At 28.4% G+C, this 21,899-nt stretch overlaps 1 protein-coding gene across 2 annotated transcripts in view; it reads left to right on the top strand.

Moving 5' to 3' along the window:
• LOC129958708 (sortilin-related receptor-like) overlaps positions 1-21,899 on the top strand; it is a 126,182-nt gene that overhangs the window by 28,729 nt on the left and 75,554 nt on the right. The window contains exon 2 of one of the 2 annotated variants that reach the window (XM_056071357.1): positions 8,372-8,514. The exons of the other annotated variant lie outside the window; for it this stretch is intronic. The gene's annotated coding sequence lies outside the window, so the exon portion shown is untranslated. The remainder of the gene's footprint in view (positions 1-8,371; positions 8,515-21,899) is intronic. 2 annotated transcript variants of the gene reach the window in all.

Here is a 21,899-nt window from a genome sequence, read left to right as displayed (position 1 = left end):
TTCAGTTCATATGTTAAAAAAATTCCTTATATTATCAAACCTTTTTTATATTTAAAAAAAATACTTCGTATTGAAATATTCATTTGAAAGAATTTCGAAAAGTTTGGATTAAAATTTATTAAGTGTTATTTCCCGAATAAAAGCTTGTAAAATTTCTCGAGTTTAAAACTATAGGTCTCACTTGTTTTAAACTGTCATTGAACTCATTGGAATTAAATAACAAAAATTAAATTGAACAATTTCAGTCCAAAATGGTAAAGATATTTTGTTCCCTTGACATTCAACAGCATTCATTCACTAACATAGAAAGAAATTTAATTGAAGAAATATGCATTTATTCATGAACAAAACCAATCGAAGGACAATGAAGTGCATCGCTCTTGCCTTGTTAAATCGCAATTATCCCGTAAAACTGGAATTTTACGGTCAAAATGTCACAACATAACGTCTGATGGTCACAAAACAGAGAAGAACGAGTTTTTAAACGGGTGGCAATTTTAAAAACAAAAAAGATACAAGTTGAAATATTTTTATCATGATACCAGTGCCTGTAGCATGATTCCACCTACGCTCGTACAACATCTTAATAGCTTCTGCTTAAATTGCAAATGAACGATAAAAACGACAAAAAAGCTTTCTAATCGGTTCTAGCTGAATACGATGCATATCTTACTGCAAACAAATGTTCACGTTATACATCCGTATTTCTTACTGCGTTGTTAATACATAATAAGAATACCGAACAGCAATGAGCCAACTGTGTTTAGCTGAGCCATCCGGAATAAGAGATACATTAATCCTTTGTGGTATTCGGATTTTAATTAAAATCAGTTGGCTTAATGACCAGCAATCAATTCACAGCTTTAGAAAACATCTTCTGGTTCAATAGAGTTTTCACTGCTCTATGTTTTGAGCGCATAATGCTGAAATATGGCTCTTTCGAGTTCATAAAATATCACAGCCATAGGGTGCTAATAAAAAACGTCATAACCTCATATCAAAAAACCCTAAATAATCATGACCTTTCGAGTATATCCCGGCAAAAGCATTCCTGATCTTGACCTACACATTTTTGACATCCTCTTCAGTTGAATGGACATCTTGTAAATCCAATGCGCTTTTCTATCAACGTAAAACGATGCGGTGGCCGACAGCAGTGTAGACGGGGAAAAAAGAGAGAAAAATAAATAATAATGATAGAAGGGAAACGAGTGAATATAAAAACCCGAAAGCTACTCGGAAAAAAAAGAAAAAAGAAAAAAGGAGCTCAAGCCGGCACCTTTCTGAATTTTCTTTTGTAGCACATCTTGTCTCCATTCATTTGTTAACTTTATTTTATTTTTCGTTGAGGCACCTGTGAAGACCGCATCGAGGAGTTTCTTCAGTTTTTTTAAAGTTTTGCAATTGGCTTTCAACCCCGCGTATAATGGAAAGCTCTTGAAAAAGAAATTTTATCTCCACTTGCTGAAATATAAAAGCTCTCGTTAAATTATATCTGTTTCGTATTAAATAAAAGATTGTGATGCAATATTACTACAAATAAAGGCAAAATAAAAAGCAACCTAAAGGTAAATTTAAACTTATTAAATAATTATGTTATATATAACGAAGTTAAAATTATAATTAGTACACGTTATTTACTAAATAGTACACAACAAAATTCAATGAAGGACTTTGTTGCTTATTTTATTATTTTTATTTATTATTTTGCTTTATTTTTTGAAGCAATTTTCACAATTGCAAACTGAATTCCTTCATTTAGAGAGAAGACATTTTCTCTATATACGTAATTATAATATGCAAAAGTTAAAATATTAAATATAGCAAATGCCTCTTTCTATACTTATCTATCTGTTTAACATTTTATTTTTATGTATTTACTACTCCAAGCTTTCTGACAATTTGAAATGACTCCACAATACTCATATTTAAAATATATGTGAAGACATATATTTAAAATATATGTGAAGACATATTTTTACTGTGAATTCATGAACAGTATATATAATTTAACTAAAATCTTTATTCTTAAGGAATTCAGAACCTTATCAAGCAATGAAAAGTAAAACGTGTTAATAATTTGAACTAATAGTATGTATATATGTTACTACAGGCAGTAAGTAGCATATATATATATATTTATAATTAATGTTAACGTTTGAAGCAGACTACACATCTCAAGTACTGATTATGTGAGGAATAAAATATTGTCTTGTGTAAATTTTTAAGTATCACTAAATTATAGAACATTTTTTACACACTTATGAATGCCAGAAAAAGATATTGTAAAATCATACGCATAGCATAATAAAATATTAACTGTACAGAACTTTGAAGCTGTTAATTTTTCATGTACATCTTACAAACTAAACATGCAGCAAATCTCAGCTGCACTCGCTCGAGGAGCAATTTAACGTCGAATTCATTGAGATGTGAAATTCATTTACTGTCCCAAGACTTAACAAATGGAGATTCGTTTAAGCACGTGCGTTATTGTAAAAGAAAATAACGGATTTCGATTCAAGGACGTACAAGGTTGTGAGACAGCCTTGAAGCAAAATCTGATAAAAGATTGTTTTCTCAATGTTCTTCATTTATTCATTAAAATCAAAGGCTTCCGTGCAATAAATACAGGGAAAAGATGCTACGTTTGTGATGCACAGTTGAGTGTTTTAAACACACACATAACACGCTTGGGTGGTTTTCTAAATAAATTGTTTTTTCTGGGAAGCGAACAGATGTGACAGGAATAACATTAATAAAAAAAAGCGGACGTGTTTGTTTGAATATATTTGTTGAAATACGTTGATCCTCATTTTAATAATAAGAAGAAATCTAAAAAAGTTTATGGAAGGCACGTCAAGTTATATCTGCTAATGTTTAGAAATCTGATAACTGATTTTCTATAGTAAAAATTTGACATGGGTAAATTAACTGGCAAGTGTTTTGATTTTAATTTCTTCTTACCTGCCACGCAAACCGCAAAAAAGGATTTTAGCAGTGGAATAACCAATTTATCTTATTTTTTCTACTTAAAATTAGAAAGAACTTAAATTAAAGAATATAACCTTGGCCATTCTATTGTTTAGCATCGGAAAAGAGCAATTTATTTTGTCTTGCTTGCTATTCTTTGACGACTTTCAAGTGTAACATCTGATACTATCTTTAACATGTTCTTCCTATTTATTATTTTTTTTATAAATGCGTGACATTTCAACATTATTCTTGATAATAATTAATGCGTATGTTTCCCAATTTACGAAACAGTTGCTTTAGTTCTTTTGACTTTGCATCCTTTGTCAAAGGAATAATTTTAATAAAAGAAATAAGCCATTGCTTATTTTTTTTTATTGCTCTTTTAATTGCGTAAGACGATAAGAGAGAAAAAATTCTTTTTAATAGACTTTCTATTTTATCGTAAAAACTGCGTTGAAAATGACGTTGCATTTTTTTTTCTTGTCTTGAGAAATTATTACATCATTTCGATTGCAGTCCTCTGACCAAATAAATCCCAAACATGGATTCCAAACGTTTTAAAATCTTACGTATTCTTTAGATTCACATCGATGATGTGTTTGCAGACAATATTTCTGAAATTGAATTGAAACTTTTGTTTTCCAAATATTCGTGGATATGGTTTGTTTATTTGAAATGCCAACAATGAAGGCACTTCATTAATTATTTTCAATAAATATAAAAATGAAGCAGATCTTCGATAATCAGTTCCGATTATAATGGATTATCTTGTAGATTATTCCCAATGACAAGTACTCATTAATGTTCTAACATCTCATCTATTACATTTACACTTCAGGGCATAATGCATTAAATGCAAATGAAAACTCATTTGCATTTAATGCATATTGTGCTACATGGTCTTAAAGTTTGAAAAAATTATTTAATCAAGTCAAAATAGCAGCTCGAAATATTTATTCAACCTCTTCAGAACAATAAAAAATGCAGAACATTTATCTCTACAATCATTGAACTACCCATTTAATGGAACAGTTAGTTTGACTCGATTTTCCCCCTTCTTTGAATCCGCTATCTAATTGAAGCACTGTCAACAAGTCATTGACAAGCTGTTATTAAGGCCATTGTTATTGTCCTCCAGCTTAAATGACCAATGGAATCCATGTTTTGCTCTTAACAATAACCTTTTAGGTAGAATCATGATCAAGACCTTGAAGGATTAACTTTGACGATGGCGTTAATTGCAGACTTTGCGGATGGAAAGTCATTTAGAGATAACCATCAGGCATTTACGACTTAGGGGCCGAACTGTTTTAATAACGCATTTCAGAGTCTCTATTGCACTATAGGACACTATTGTATTTTTGTCCGGAAGTGTCATTAACGTTAAGGTACCGTTACTTGTAATTTGTCGTGTTGGTTTCATTTGGTGATATTATGTTTTTGAAAAGTCCATCGAGGTGACAAGTGCTGGATTGTTCTTGGCCTAATTAGATACACTTATTGAAGTGCCATTCAAAAGTCAGTAAGTTCCCAGTGATAGTTTTGGATATTACAAACAATAAAAATATCACCTCTGTTATTAAAAACAATTCTTATGTTTCATTTGTGGTATTGAATGGACGATTCATCATTTTTATGAATGTGCTTGCATTCATCCCCTAGAAAAAGACAGTAAAGAAAATGTTTCTTTAGTTAACGATGACTTAAATTGCGTCAGATTGATCTAATAAAACCGTTTTCTATGAAAAAATAGTTTTAATCTCGAACTCCTCATTAAACTAAAAACAAATGCAATTATTTTGTTGAGTCCTGATTTTTTTAAATAATGTTTCTCTTGTTTACGTTCGAAATTTCTATGTTAAAAAACATTTTTTTTGAAGCATAATTTTATTACCCAAAATTGACTCAATAATGAAAGGCCATAATCATTAGATTTCAGATTCCTTTTAAATAAAACTGCATAAAATATACAACTGTAAATGAAATAGCTTTATTTACTTAAAGATATTGAATTTGTAATTCTGATACAGCTATAATCGATCATAATAAAGCCTGCTTCGTTTAAATATTTATGTTTTTCGAAAAGGAAATCCTCCATATTATCTACTTTACACATTAGCTTGCATTTTAATTAAAGCTATAGAGTGTACAAATAATAGTAGATAGATATAGATAGCTTAAATCACCTCATTCAATACGTGATATCAATATTCACCGAATAAGATTATTCATTTCATAATTATCCGGTCAGTTTCATCAAAGTAATAAATTAAGTGATTTCATCAAATAAAACTAATGCAAATTCATTTCCTGCTGTATTTTTAATAACATTCTATTAAAAAGAGAATGTAGCTTCTGAGAAATATTTTTTTATTCTAAAAAAATCATTAGGGTTTTAACTCATTTTAAAATTTGAAAAATTCTCATTGATAACTATATATAATTACAAAATGTAAATAGCGAAATATGTATCTATAATTTCAGATTATTTTATTTATTTATTTAACATTCTTCCCGTCACGCACTCTTAATTAAAAACGTTATTATGGTTTTTTTTTTAATTTAAAATATAAATATTTGCTTAATTTAAGAGGGTTCTGCTGCTGATGAACGTTTTTTAAATTCTCGATTTTTTTTCAGACTATGGGATAATTATTAACTTGTTTCTTTTTATAAATGATACTGTCATTTAATATTAACATAAATTTTAAAGATTAATATTGTAAATTAAAAATATTAATACTTCTTTATTTTTTGTATTTTAATAGATATTAAGTTAGAAAATTACAAATTATGTCTGTTTGTCACACCGTGCGCTTTTGAAAATTACACGTAATGTTGTACATTTATAAGTAATTTTGCATATAATAGTATAAGATTCATATTTAAAAAAAAAAGTACATTTGTATTAATCTTGTATCAGCCAACATTCTCCTAAATCCTTTGCACTTTTAAGTGCATGTATGTTTGATCTAATCAAAAGGAAAATTTAAATGATTTTATATTCAAATGCCTTTGTTTAGATTTATTAATAAAATAAAAAAAATTCCGAGTTCCGTTGCGTTTAAAATCAATTAATAATACATAACAAATAAAGATCCATTAAATAAACTACGTTTAAATCAAAGAATAATACATAAAGAATAGTAATTTAAAATCTAAACATAAAAAGTTTATATTAATGATATGTTAGGCCATACAAATATCCCGCACTTTTAAGCTCTTACCCTCTTATATTGATTAGAAATAAAATTAAATACTTTCTGAACTTAACTAATTTTTCTACGATTTAGCAACGAAATAAAATGTATCCTTTGTCCTTCAAATAAAACATATTTAAAATTGAAGAATTCGAAAAAATCATTCATGTATCTGAAAGGTATTCATTTTTTTATTTTCATTCAGAATCGCAGTTGTGTGACTGCAGTTCCTCTTTTGATAAAACAGCAGGACTTAAATGCACGTGAGTAGTGTCATCATCTGCTTTAATCCGTGATAGCCATTTGTCAAACAACGAAATAATCAAAATTACTTCATTAGATAACATCAAAACAATTGATTAGATAAATCATATTAGTAAGAGTTACGTCTTTTCTTACAAAGGATCATACGCTCGGTGAAGCAACCAATTAGGTACATGATTACGTAGAGTCACTGGAGTATTCAAATGTTTAACAGTCTGTGAGAGTTACAACTATGTAGACGATAGTTTCGGACACGCTAAGTCGTGTGTTTAAGAGAGAAAGTTCATTTCCATTTTTAACTGTACTTATGCGAGATTCACATGGTTGCGTAATGACCTTTTACAACCGAAAACATTCCGTGCTTAACAGTACTTGGGTTGTTTTGGGTGAGAGTCATCTAAAAATGAACTATAGAGCAGTTAATAATGTTTAGGGTCAATTTACTTCATGAAAGTTGTGGCTATGTACTAAAAATAGCTACTTTTCGGAAAACAAATTTCATCAATTATATTTAAATTTTCTATTCTAAACAGATATGCCTGTATTTGAATACGATGTGATATAACCTTTAAGTAAGAAGTTTCCGGAAAAGCAAACTAGTATAATTTCTTCCATTGAAAAATAATATTTTTTTTTTATGAAAAAAAACGATTGCAGGTAATAAATAAGAAGAAAAAAATTCTGCAACTCGTTTAACCAAAAAGAAACTTAAGAAAAGAATAGTGTAAAAAATAAATGCGATTACACATTATAAAGTGGTTTCGCCTTCAACCCAATGTTGCTTAATTCAAAGATTTAACACTATGCCGAAACATTGATTAAGAAGAATATTCGCTCGAATTAATTTTACGATCTGACAACCTGTTGACTTTCAAAACTTTTCTTTAACAAAGCATGTATGTAAGAAGAAAAAAAGTTCCTTCTTTGCATATCTCCGAACTTTACATTAGATATAATGCATATCCGTGCCATAAATCTTTTTTAGTCTTAGCTATTTCAGTGTTAAATTAAGTTGATTACAACAATTTTTGCTCCGTTTTTCTTAATTTGTTTTGACTACCTGCTAGGGTCCCATTTTTCCCTATTTACCAGAATGCTTTATTGATTGAGTAAATTAGGCAGAATAATGCATTCCGCTTAAATTTATCCCGGAAAACGCGAATGTGATTTCTTTCTCCTTTGCATTCACTCGTTTAGAACCCACTCGCGTATTTCTTACTTTCCATCTAATAACTGACCATGAATCTTGAATAATGGAATCTAAATATATTTTTTAATTAATATATCTGAAATATGGACAATTCTTAATTGAACAAATTCGATTTAAAATCGATATTAACTTAAATTCTTGACTCCCCATGCAATTAAAGCTCGTTATCTTATGCACAACATCTAAAATAAGAGGAAAAAGGTGAATTATTAAATAAAATTAATTAAATTAAAATTCGAATTATCTTTGAACACTACTTTTTCTCAAAATATGGATTTGATATCGCTATATCTTAAAATATTTTTAAATAAAAGCACCCGTTCAAGGCAGAATAAGTGTCTTAAGTTTTAAAGAATTTTGATATTTGAATTAAAACAAATAAATAAACAAACAAAAACTTCATATTATACAATCAAAAGCTATCAATATTATTTTCTCCTTTCGAATAACTATTAGCTATTACGTCATTTATTTCTTCAAATGTCTCGTAGAGACTCTGATATTTTAAAGGTAAGTGAATAATTTATATTATCCCTTACTCCAAAACCATAAAAGAGGGGGCCTAAGGAAATGAGGAGGGAGCAACGTAAGTAATGCCCATTTCAAGTTTATATTATTCCATAAACCAGTAATATTTCCAAATCTGAAATTTAAAAAACAATACAACTATCTCAATGACAATCTACTGCAAATTTCGTCAAATATTTTTATAATATTTCAGAAAAAAATCATATTTCCGAAATTATTGATGTTTGCATGAACTTTGCATAGTGAGATGCACTAGAAAGTGACGCTGAAGACAGTTTGAACCAAACTCCTTAAACTCATCATTAAAGGTGGAAGATTCGACTATATTCCTCAAAGGTAAAGAGATAAATCTTTCAGGTTTGTCGATAACCTTCCGAGATTTATTTATTCTTATTATTCTAGAATTGCATTGTAGGTTTTTTTTGTCGACAAAAGCCTTATTCATATGAATGTAAATAAATATTTGCTCCCGGAATAATAACTTGGTCATGAAAAATAAATTTAGTTAAAAAAGTTTTTAAAATTATTTTTTGTTATTGTACTAAATAGTAGAATTTATTTTTATTTTCTACTTTTTAATCTCTTTTTTTTTCTCTCTTATCACTGTCGGGCGTGCCAAAATATGAAAGTATTAGCTGATTAATTTAATTAGGATTAATTGATAATTAAGTTCTAAAAATATTAAAATAGTGTATGTCATCGAAAATGCAAAATAGTTTTTACAATTTTAATCCTACAGGACATTAAGAAACGAGTGAAAAATCCTGTTCTTACTAGCATAATAATTCTTTTTAGCAGAAAAATTTAAAAGTTACTTAGCATATAATTATTCCTTGCAGGATTAGATAAACTATATCACTTTATCAAATGATATTAAATAATCAATAGATCATTTCCAAATAAAGTGACGAAATAATTATAAAATTTCCTTTCTGGTGCACAATTTACTTTTACAAAATACATTCATTTACATTTTTCAAAATTCATTCTATCTCAAGTCTCCTTTATGAATTGCCTCTTAATAAATTAGCACTAGTATTATTAGTTTTTCATGTATATTTTATTCCTTAGACGTCCCAAACATTTCTTTTTTATTTCAAAAAAGAAAACGAGAGAAAAATACTCAATTGCCTCATGCAATACATTAATGATGTCCAAGCAATAGTTATTTTCAATTATAAATACTCGATTATACAAAAATTTAAATATTTATAACGAATGATGAACAATGATATGCTGTAATATTATTGTTCAGCATTTGATAAATGTTTTTAAATCTATCTAATATTTATATAAAATTTAGACAAGAAATGTATTTTGAATATAAAATGCGGAAAATTTCAAATTGTTTGCTTATTGCATTCTTCATTTCCAAAATATCATTGAAGATTTTTCATGAAATGTAAGAAATGTTTATTTGTTTGTTCTTTAGTTTACTATAAGAATTCCTTAGAATAGAAGATATCGCAATTATTGATCAATATAAACCATAAAAGATTGGCAACGTGAGTTTCACTAAGCGAATAACGACATAAAAGAAGAAGAAGAAGAAATTTACACACTTCTTGAATTGCAAACTTTCCTATTGCAAAGCAATAACACTTAGACGAATAAAGTTATGTTTCTTTAGTAGACACTAACCTCACCGATTGTACATAAATTTTCACTTTATGGCATTAAACCATTGCAAACCAAGTAGTAAATTCGTCACTTATTGATTTATAGTGTAATCTATGAATGCAAGTTAATGATCTGTAAAACACATATATAGCTCTAAAAAGACTGTAATTACAGAAAATCATACATTTTAGAAGATTGAAAAACTCTCCCTTTTTCTGTCTTGGTTTTGCACGGTACTGAGCCATTTATCCTCCAGGCTATCTTCTGTCGCAATTCTTTACACACTTTTTCGCTTGAACGGAAACGAAATAGAATGACATTCAGATAAAACCTTCTTTCCATCACCCTTTAAAATTTGTTAAATCAGCCATAGGCAACCACCGTGAGGAATACCAAACGCGAGATTATCGTTAGTACCGGATTCTGTCTTTTGCACACTTTTGTGGTTTGCGGATTCGGCCCGCACCTAGTGATCTTCGCCATGTTCTTCACTTTTCAGAGCGTGACACATGTATGCAAGGGACAAAACAGAAATCGTAAAAATGTATATAAATAAGTTTCTCTCTGCTTCAGAGGATTCTTCTGTCCTTAGCGGATGTAATTACTTTTGACTTCTTTTTAAGTCGGGATGTCAGAAAATCAAAAATCCAACTAAATGGAAAAGCCTTCTGAAGTTAATGTCGGATTGACAGTAATTTTAAAAGGATGAAAATATTTGCACTTTTTGAAGAAATGGAATTCGTTAAAAATGAAAGGAATGTATTCTTGCTGGAACGAAGGGTCTGTTGGGGAAAAACTTTAAAATAAATTAAGGCTGTAATGCGCTTATGGATGATTTGTGGTTGGATTTATGACAAGAATCGATAAGTTATTTATCATTTATGAAAGCTATGAATCTTTATTTCTTGCAAATACAATCTTCCCTTTTAACGGTTGCAAATTTGAGAACTAGTATATCTTTCAAAAGGATCTTCGAGTACCATTGTTTCAGTTCATGATTAATGAATGAACCGATGTCTATTCAGTTTGAAGTCATCAATCGTCAGTGTCATTATGGACATCTTAATCCATCCTTGTTTAAATTCTATACATGAAATATCCATACTAATATTACTTCAGTATTAAAAAAGTATCCTCTCTTTTTTTGAAATAATGCCATTTCAAAAGGGCTATCAGTGTATTACTTATTTTTTGTGATAAAAAATGAAATCTGATCAAATATAGAAAAAAAAATTCGATTCCATATTTGATCACATAGATTTGATAGCATTCTCAAATTTTTTTAAAGTTCTTAACTGAATTAAAAATTTGAAATATATATAAAAGGCTTTGTACCTAAAAGGATTAATAAATGTCTATTTTATTACTTATATAAAAAAAGATTGCCATTATCTAAATTTTGCTTATTTCATTTTACCTATATCTAAGAAATATTTTTAAATAAAGAGATATATTATATAATAGCAAGAGATAACATTTATATAGAATTGAATTGAGTAGTAATAAAGAGTCACTTTTGTAAATTGCAGTTTCAGTAAAAATGCAGGTATAGTCAATACTTATTTTCATGAATTTCTCTTTTAACCAAATAATAATAAACCAAATATATACTAAACATATTTGGATTTTTTAAATTGTTTATTTCATAAAATTTTTCAGTACATCTATCTAAAAGAAATATTTCAATTCCGATTGTAATTATTTTCATTTTCTTTAAGATCGTAAAATACAGAGAAAATTTTTCAAAATTAAACTTTTCAAAAAGATCCTATTTATAATTCTCAAGAACTATGAAGTTTTCATAGATGCAATAGTTAGCATTAGAAAAGAAACCTTTCGAATATTTATAAAAATAGTGTTTCTCGTGCCGTATTGTTTCGAGTACCTAGTGGTTTTCTATTTATGCTGCAGTCTTATCTTTTACTTAAAGTAATCTGTATCTGCATAAGAAAGGGCAGCAATCCTTCGCAAAAAATACATTCCTCAATATTTAGTATCATCTGAAATATCTGCAATACAGAATCATTCGTATGAAATATAAGAACGTGTCATATATGCAAAATTGCATTGTTTCTTTTGCTAATTCTCCAAACAACATCACACAGAAAACTTATCCTAAAACGAAACTAAATTGTTTGCTGCAGGAAGCACAGCTTTTCTCCCAAAACAATCTTCCCTGGATGACTGTACAAATTACTCGAAACTTGTGACGTAACTTTGGCCATCAACTCTATCTTCATCTTCTTTTTCTTTTCCTGCTACAAATGACCTTCGTCTCGTGCGATACGGAGACTTTCCTCAATCTATGGATCGTCCCTTTCATAGGTCAATGCTTCGGCTGAGTTTCGACCTTAAATCTTTCGTGTTGCGCATGTTTTGGCTTCTTCACCTCTCCTCATCGAACTGTCCAGACAAACGGGGTGCTCTTGAAATACTCGTCACCAAAACTTGTAGGGAAAAGTATTATGAAATATTCTCTCTTATGATGTATGTCTATTACGAGTTCAAGAACCATCTAAAGATGAGTTCAAAAATCCTCATACTGGTCAAGAACGCAACAGTTTTCTGGTTGGAAAAAAATGGGGAAAGAAAACAGACGAATGGGGTGATTAAGATGGGGATTTTAAGAAGAGCTTGTTCAAGTTTTCTAACGAATTAAGCGTCCCATTTAAATAAACACTGTTCTTTGATATCATTTTTAAAAGGAATTACTGGTCAACGAAACTTGTAGGGAGAAATATTTCTTGAGATTATGAAACATTTTCTCGTGCGATATATCTTTCTTTGTGTTGGGGTTGAAGAACAGCACATCATTTGTCTAACAGAAAAAGCCAGACGAGTGGGATGTTACTTATCTGCTGTTAACTGCAAGAACTTCAAAAGAAAGTCTAACTTTGTAAAAAAAAATATTGATGTTCATTTTAAATTCTGGTTTTTCTTTAATTCCAATATTCAAATATAATTTAGGGAATATAACCGAATAATAAACGTATGAACAACTCTTAACAAAAATAGTTTATGAAATCATATTTCAGTTATAAAGAAAAATTTCCTCTTTATGTGTATCTCATCAATAAGAGTTCCAGAACCACCCACAATAGAGTTCAAAAAATTTAATGCAGATCAAAAAATACATCATTCATTTGGAATTCAAAAAATAAATCTAGGCGAATAGGTTTATCCTTAACTGCTGCCAAATATAAGAATCTAAAAAGGATTTAGTCAAGTTTTGTAAAAAAAAAAATGTGTGTGTGTGTGTTTAAAATTACAATTTTTATTAAATTAATGTAGAACAGTACAGAGTTAATTTTTCAAATACTCGCTTCCAAAACTTCAAGAAGTATTCTTACAGACTTATGCAGCATTTTCTAAAACCCTCTTCTGACAATAAAAAAAGAACACTCTAGACAGATGAAATAATCTTAATTTCTTCTCTGTACATGAAAAAGAGTATTGTAGGAAAAGTTTTATCAGAAGAAGAATTATTTTTTAAATATGCAAGGTCCGTCATTGTTCTTTAAAGTCAGCTTCGTTCAATACTGTATTAATCGAAATTACAAAATAATATTCAGTTATATATTTAAAATCTATGAAACTCGATTTCAATATTAATTTTCAGTTGGTTATTAATTTCAAAAAAGTATTTAAAAAGCAATAGTGATTTATAAAATAGAAACAATTATTAAGAAATTATTTTTTATATTTAAAAAATTATTATGAGTAATTTTGTTTACAAAAACTAACTAAGAATATATATTTAAAAAACATTTCTATATTGTGATATTCTGAATTGTTGCAGTATTAATTTACTTTGTAGTTTCATTTCTCTATAAAAATAATTCTCAATCACTGAGATTTTAAGATTATTGTCTGATGAGTTCAATAAAATTTCCAAGGAACCAATTAAAATTGTTTGTTTGTATAATTACCTCCAAAGTTATAGGATACTAATTAAAAAGTTTTATAAAAGGATGACAAAACAATTTTGCCAGAATATTTTTATAAATTTAATATGAATGCAAAATTCCGAGAATATATTTGGAACTCAGTAAGTAAAAAGAAATACAAATCCTTCTTAAAACAGGCTGGTCGTTTTAATATAGAAGAAAAAATTTTACGCTCTGTGAAGTAACGCTAAAATTTCTTCAGACATGATTTAAAATTTAATAAAATAAGCATCAAATTTAATCTTGTAAAACTTATATGATAACTAATTTAATGTTATTTTTCACGTCAGGTCTTTTTAGAACATTACTGAAAATTCGTTTTAAAGTATTCAAAGAATTGCTTCTATTTAATTAATTTTATGATTGTTGTTAACAATAATTCTTTTAATAAAAATTTCGTATGACATGGTCATCAATAAGTTACAATATGTTAAGTTCAAACTTTCATTGAATTCGCGCCACGAATGTCAATCAATCACAAATCAATCAAATTTTTCCCACCATCTTCAATAGATCTTATCTAATTCAATTGGAAAACCGAGTTAAATGCTTAATTTATAGTAATTCATTCTAGTTTATGTAAAAAAGCAAAACTAGACGAGGAATTATACCTTTTACAATGACAAATTAGGAGACTTCCGGGTCCTTCCGATCGTTTTATGATTCTAATTTAAATTCTTCTATTTTGTCAAAGCAAATTTTTTCTGCTTCTTCATACTTTCTATTTGACATGAAAATTGGTGCCAGTTAATTTTATTCAGTACAATCCCCCGACTGTATCATTCGAATTGATTCCTGCCTTAAGGCCAAAAGAAAGGCATGAAAAACCCACTTAAAGAGTCATGGGAGGTTAAAGTTGCAAGTTGAAGGATCCGACAGTGTAAATTAAGGGATAAGTTGATGCATATTTTCCTCGAAATTGGATGCCTCTCCGAGTTTCGGATCAATTATTCTTCTAGCATTTATAGGCGTCATATGAATTATATTTGGCAGGAACACCTTGGGGGGTGACTAGGTCAGTTAGGGCTGTTTGTAATTTATTTGGAACATTTTGGCACATTTGCATTTTTATCTAGAAGGACATTAAAGAGTTTTAGAAAATGGCTCGGGCTGATATCTACTGACAAAGTGCTCGGCTTAGATTTTTAATGAATAGTTTTATTTTTGTGATGAGAAATGATGTTTCAGGATTTTGATCCTGAATATTAATACATATTAAAGCTGAAGCGGAAAAAAAGAAAGGTTGATGTATTATTCAACACAACAATGAGAGACAGTTTAGAATTTTAATGCATCTAGTATTTAGGAATAAGTTTCTAATAATAACAACTCCTAAAATTAATAGAAAGTATATTCGCGGTGAATTGATGCTAATGGGAAAAACATCAATTTAATTTTTAGAATCCATATTGCATCTTGCAGATTTCAAAGTACGCCATGTCATAACTAAGCGTTAATGAAATATTGTTAGGTGAGACGCGTTGTTACGCTTGGTATGCAATTATGATAACATGAATTAATTCCATTTCATGGTAACTTGAATGCGATGTCATCATATTAATGACTCGTTAAAGAAAATGGAAGATATTTATCTAAATAACTGTTTTCTTGATTTTTCAATATTTAAATGTAAAGAGATAAAAATCTTTGATGTTTTAACCTCTGTTTTAATTACTGATATGTTGCTAAAGTATAAATATATTTATTTATTAGAAACATATCTACAATATATGGCCAACAATATATTTTCTACAAATTAACAATCATCCTGCAAGGAAATATATTTTAAATGAATAAATGTTTATATTTTATATTCATTTCATACATACAAATATTGCATTTGAAGTAATGATATTTGTATGTTTGGTAATTTTTTACTTTTTTTATGTATGGTCTAATTATCTATGTACAAAGTTTAAAACTAATTACGATCTCGCTAATTCTGTTTCACGCACAAAACATTATTTTTAATGAGAACGTAGGAAACTTATTTATTTACAAGTGATTTTAGTAATTCTCTACAAGATTAATTTGTCAAAACAGTTACTATCCTATTCTTATGAAAAATGTTGCAGCAAATTTTAAATATTTTTTTTAAGCTCTGTATTTTTTTTTTTTTTTTTTTTTTTTGCAACCTTCAAAAATAAAATAAAACATTTCAGATTAACCTTAAAAAGGTGGCTTCTATACATTCTACAATTTAAAAAAATCAGAATCTTATTCTTTGTAATGTAATTCTGTGAAATTATGCGAAAAAAATGAAAAGTGTTATCTATAATCCAAATTACTTTGATCTTATTGGTGCACGAAAAATCCATTATCACGTTTTAGCTCTTAGAAATTATTGAGCTAAACGAGAAAAATTAATTATAACCTGTTCATTACTAAAATAAGATAAAAAGCTATCCTGAAACTGCGTAAATTAAAATTAACATAACTACTCAGAAAGGATTCTAAATCAGTGATTTTGTAAAAATCAGATTTTCAGCCGACACCATATTTGATAGATTTCTCTGTTTACAAGAACTGAAGATTAAATTCTTTACGCAGGTGGCAATAATAAAAAATACAAATTGTTTGTGCTAAGAGAGATTTCTAAATGCAATGGGTTTCCGATAGCAGATGTTTTGTATGAACAAGAACGTATAGCAATTTCGAGCTTCGCTTACTCTTTGTTTATTAGAACTGAAGCAGCATGAAGAATTAAACACGTAGAATAGTATAATGAGTAATTTGCATTTATTTGAACATCATCAACATTTTCAATAGTGTTCAAAACAGGAAGGAATTCAAAAGTATTTGATTTGGTAAATGAGGAAACAGATTTTGAAGTTCAGCAAACCTTATTGTATATCAATTTTGGCTTTGGTATACATGAAAAATCGCTTTGGAACTTCTTGCACCGTGACCGAATGGTTAAATTGATTTCAGATAGTACAATTCCGTTAATGTAATCTTTTTAGTCTCCTGCTCCTAAAAAAACAACTCAATTTTATCTTTAATTATAAATATGTAAGAAAGTAAAAAAAAAAGTACAGAAATTCTTGTAAACAATATAATAATTAGATTTTTATTTTGTAAGATTTTTTCTGGTATTTATTTTCATTCTCTGCTCTAATACTTTATTTTATACTTTAATTCATTAACATAATCCTTTATTTTTCTTTCATGGAGAAAAAATATTAAATATCCATTCCAAAAAAAATTAAATAATTATGACCTATTATAGGAATTTTCTTTTCTTCTTCAAGATCTACTACCTTTAGGTAGAACTGTTAGTTCAAGAGTTTTCACTGATTTATTTACCAAAACGTAAAGCTGATAGTATCTGGTTTTACACAAAAAAATTAAATGCTATTTTTAATTAAAGTTTTTATATGTAAAATTTGTTTCAGTATGTATTTCAAGTTTGCAGCAGTGTAAGATATTCTAAAAATTATGTAATAACAGAGATGACGGCATGTAAATCAAAAAGGGGAGAGGATGTCAGTATCAATATCAGTGCAATATTAGTGTTTTATGTTATGAAATTTTCAGTTTTAATGAATGTACAAATAGAAAATGTGATAATAGAAACAAATATATCAAAAAAATGTGGTTGTACAGAAAGCCAAATTTCTTTTATACTCGGTTTAAGGAGAATTTCGGATAATTTGATTTGAAGCTTTATTCATTGTATTTTCAAAATAACAACAAATATCGATTTATCTAAAAAAAAAATTCACGAAATTTGAAAGATGTCAGTATAAGGTTTCAAGCTTTTTAAAGATAAATTATTCAATTAAAATTTAATGGCATGTAACGCTTGTTTTGAATAAAGATTATAGCATTTTTGAAAACAAATTCGCATACAAAAGCGCATTTATAATGGATAAATTGATTATAAATGAATAAATTAATAATCATATGAAAATTTTTAAATAAATTGTGAACTCTATCCTTGTATATGTTTTAAAGTATTATGTGGAAATAACTTATGTAGAAATTAAATATTTCATAATAACCACATCAAATATTTATATATATAATTATATTATACAGTAATATATAATTACATTGTACAATAATTATATGCATAGCCACATTATTTGGAGAAAATAATGTTAATAAAAGTTTGACTCGTAACTTTCAACATAAAATTATCATGAAACTAGTTTTAAAATATTCTAAACTGTGTCAGACGAATCTGTAGACATAAGCTTTCAAAAATGTATCTAATATAAATCAAAAACTAGGTAAAATATCACTATTAAATAATACATAGATTATATTTTACAATCAAACTAAGATTAAATATAATTTATAATTAACATCAGAACTGAAAGATTGACCTTAGAAGGAATTTCTTAGTACGTGCACTGTTCTATTGCATATTATAGTTAAAAAGTAATTTGGCCTTAAAATGTTGACCTTACTTTAAAAGCTTTATACATAATTTAATGAAACATTTCTTGTATAATATGCCTTCCGCTTCTCCTCATGCGTTTCTAAATATAACACTGATAAGCCTTCTTAACGAAATGGTTCGTTTTACCATTACATGACATAATCAGTATACAAAAGAGTTTTCCTTTGTTTTAATTCTCTCATTTCAAATGACCTGCTCTCTATTCTATGTTTCTAGTGACTTGAAACATTCATGTCCAAAGTAGTCGCCTCCAAGATCGTCACCTCGTGACCTGATGACAATAGACGAGACGTTTGCCTTTCGTCCAATTTGAGATGAAACAACGTTTACTTTAAATGTAGCAACATCTGCTTTCTTTGCTTTGTTTGCATGCATAAAACAAGAAACCATAGAACAAAGAATACCATTTTAATTTTATAAATGATTTCTTTCCGTTATATTTTTGAAGTAACTGAGAACTTATGAATGCTACATTAAAAAACATTATTAGAAAAGAAAATACTGCAATTACCAATTATTTCACAAGTTTTTGGTTTTTACGCCTAGATAAGATATTATATCTTATATTAAACATTTATTTGAAACTCAGTGGCTTCCACCGTCTTTCGTCCAATTTGAGATGAAACAACGTTTACTTTAAATGTAGCAACATCTGCTTTCTTTGCTTTGTTTGCATGCATAAACAAAGTCTTTCCTTTGCTTGTATATATAAACAAAGAGACGCGGAACAAAAAATGCCATAAATTTTAAATAAATAAGTTCTTTTAGTCGTATTTTTGCTATAATTTATAGTTTGTAAATATTTTTGAGTTTTTCTACAAGTATTTAAAAGAGTATAATTACCACTTATAAAGTAAGATTTTGGTTTCTGCAATTTTGTTCAAATTAAAATTGTTATACTTCGTTCAAAAAGAAAAATCTGATCCTAATTAAGATTAGTTAGAATGTTTTAAATGAAAAATGCATGTACATGACTTTTGAACTCATAGAATTTCAAATCTTCTAATTTTAGTCTGTCAATTTACAACTTCTTAAGTTACTATGCATTTTTTATTTAGATTTCTTCGTAAGTTAGGTCGTTTTAAAGCAGAGTGAGTAACAACATTCATATGGCTATTTCTTCCTTTTATCTTTTTTTGAAATTTATATGATTATGATAGTACACTGCATGTACTAGATTTTCCTGCTTATTTAGACTTTAGCGATTAGTCTTCTGAAAATTATTTCTCTAAAACTTTCTTATAGACTAAAAAATAGGAACAGAACTAATTTCAGTAAATGAAATACAATTACAAACCCTTTGTTAAATATGCATTTTTTAACTAGCAAAAATAATCACTTATAATAACGCACAATCTGTATCGTGACGAATATCGTAATGAACAAACATGATCATTCCAAAGCATTTTAAGATAAAAATTGTTTAATTTTGGAAACTCAATGGCATTTTTGCTTGAACTTGTGAAAGACTGCAAAGTGCAAAAAATAACAGTTTAAAAACTCCATAATTATCGAAGCAGTTTATTTTTTTCTGTCATTTACTCTTAGTCCTTCCGGACATGTTGAAATGCTTCCGTTGTCTTTGTTGTACACCATTTAAATAAGCATGGTAATAAAAAAAGGTGCATAGCCTGTTCGATCAACAACACACAAAAAAAAAGATAAAAAGCCACCTCTTCTTTTAAGATGTCTTGTCAAACTCAATTATGTACCTCGATAAAGGATGTCAAATAAATTAGAAATGAATAGAAGATTTGCGAATTGTGAAAGTATGGCACGCTAAAGACGTAACGCACTGTTGAAAATCTTTTAAATTATATATCTTCAATAACAGTTGTATTTTCACCATCAAGTTACAAGTTAAAAGAAGTAAAAAATGAAGCAACTGGAAGTTACAACGGTTCTGTGATTTCTGAATTTAAATGCATCAACGATAATTATTATAAAGTGCATTTGCTTGCTCACGCATGCTGATAGTTTTGTTTGTGCGCAATTAATGTCAATAAGCCGCCTGATGTGCAACAATTTAGGAAAGCAATTAGAAGAACTGTGGCATAAGTCATCAGGCATAAATATTTAATAAATCACATAACTGTGCACCGAAAGATTGAATCTATGCAAACATTTGCATTTTTATTCTTTAAATAACATCTAAAGTAATCAAATGATCTTTCAAATTTAACAAGGCGAAACTTTTTCTTTAAATGTTTTTTTTTTTTTTTTTTTTTGCTCTTAAGGTAAATAACCACGATGGACTCTGGATGAGAAAACCCAAGATAATTAAACCTTGTGAGATTGTCTTTACAAACTAAAAATAAAAATTATGAAAGATTAAATTCAACATTTCTCAAAAATGATTCATTGTTCCACTTCAGAACTTGACAAGCGGTTTTGAGAATGGACTTCGTGATTTGAACAGCAGTCAGTTGATGAATACACTATTTGAGACAATGCCAGTTCTTTAAACTTCAGCCCACACAGCATAGGGGCTTTATATTTTAGTAACAGATTATTCCGAATATTATATCGATCTTTTCACTATCTTCTACAGAATTACAGGAAACAGAGTGAAGTTTAAATGATTCATTTATGCAGGTAGATTCTAACCTGGGATAGTCCGAATTTTCCACACTATATAACTTCCGTGTATAGAGATATAAACTACTGAAAAAATTATTGAATAGAAGTAAGCTATAATATCTAAACAAAAGTTTGGAATATGTGAAAGAAGATATGACAACTTTCATATGTTAATATTTCTTCATTAATTCTTATTCATTTGCTTCAATTGAGAAACAAAGATGCCTCTGAACTTTTTTCAGATGGAAATTCCTCTAAAACTCCAAACATGGAGGCATGACATTCAATTGAATAATCAAAATCATAACTACAATAACTCAATATCAAATTTAATATCAGAGTTTTTAAGAAACTTTGGCTGTTCGGTATAGAATTATTTTTATTATGATACAATCATTAGATTTCAAGATAGTAATAATCAGCGTAAGAAAAATCATTGAAATAAACTAGCAAATTAAAACGAAATCATCTTTGCTATGATTTACAACGGAAAGATGTGTATTCTAGAAATTTTACCAGAAAAGTATCGATGTTCTTAATACTGGTGATTCTTTTTTAATCACGTCAACTAGAAACATGTCTGATTCACTTACTTGAAAACATCTTGGATTCTTTCATGCATATAACGATCGGTTCTACTTAAATATGATGAGATCATAAATGTTTGGTAACTTTTTTACTGTTCTGGAAGCTATTTGCATAGTCTGTCAATGAATACAAGGCATTTACTGAGCAATTGAGCTGTATTGTTAAGCTCTTTACCTTTTTTTTAAATGTTAAATATTTTCTTGGAAAATGCATACTTATGAAAGGTTTTTTCCACAGAGGATTGAATTTTTTCTTGGAAATTGTCCATTATCAATCCTTTACGACATTGAATGTTAATGTTTTCCACGTAAAAGCGAGTCTGTTCTCTTTTTCGTTGATAACACATGAGCACTTGCATTCTAAGGGAAAATAAACTTCCTGATTTATTTCATTTTTGTAATAGAATCAAAATTCTTTCTTAAAGGAAAAAAAATTAATCCCTGGGGAAGAAACTGTCTGGCACATCTTCAAAAGCCTTGAAATGACTGTTATCTAAGTTCGTAACTCTTCTATCTATGTAATTGTGTAGTGTATTTATTACTAAGATATCCATTGGACGTTTTCAGTGATTTTTCATT

The sequence above is a fragment of the Argiope bruennichi genome, chromosome X1 (genome assembly GCF_947563725.1).
Source record: "Argiope bruennichi chromosome X1, qqArgBrue1.1, whole genome shotgun sequence".
In the NCBI taxonomy this organism is placed as follows: Eukaryota; Metazoa; Arthropoda; class Arachnida; order Araneae; family Araneidae; genus Argiope; species Argiope bruennichi.
This window is presented reverse-complemented; position numbering and strand designations above follow the sequence as displayed.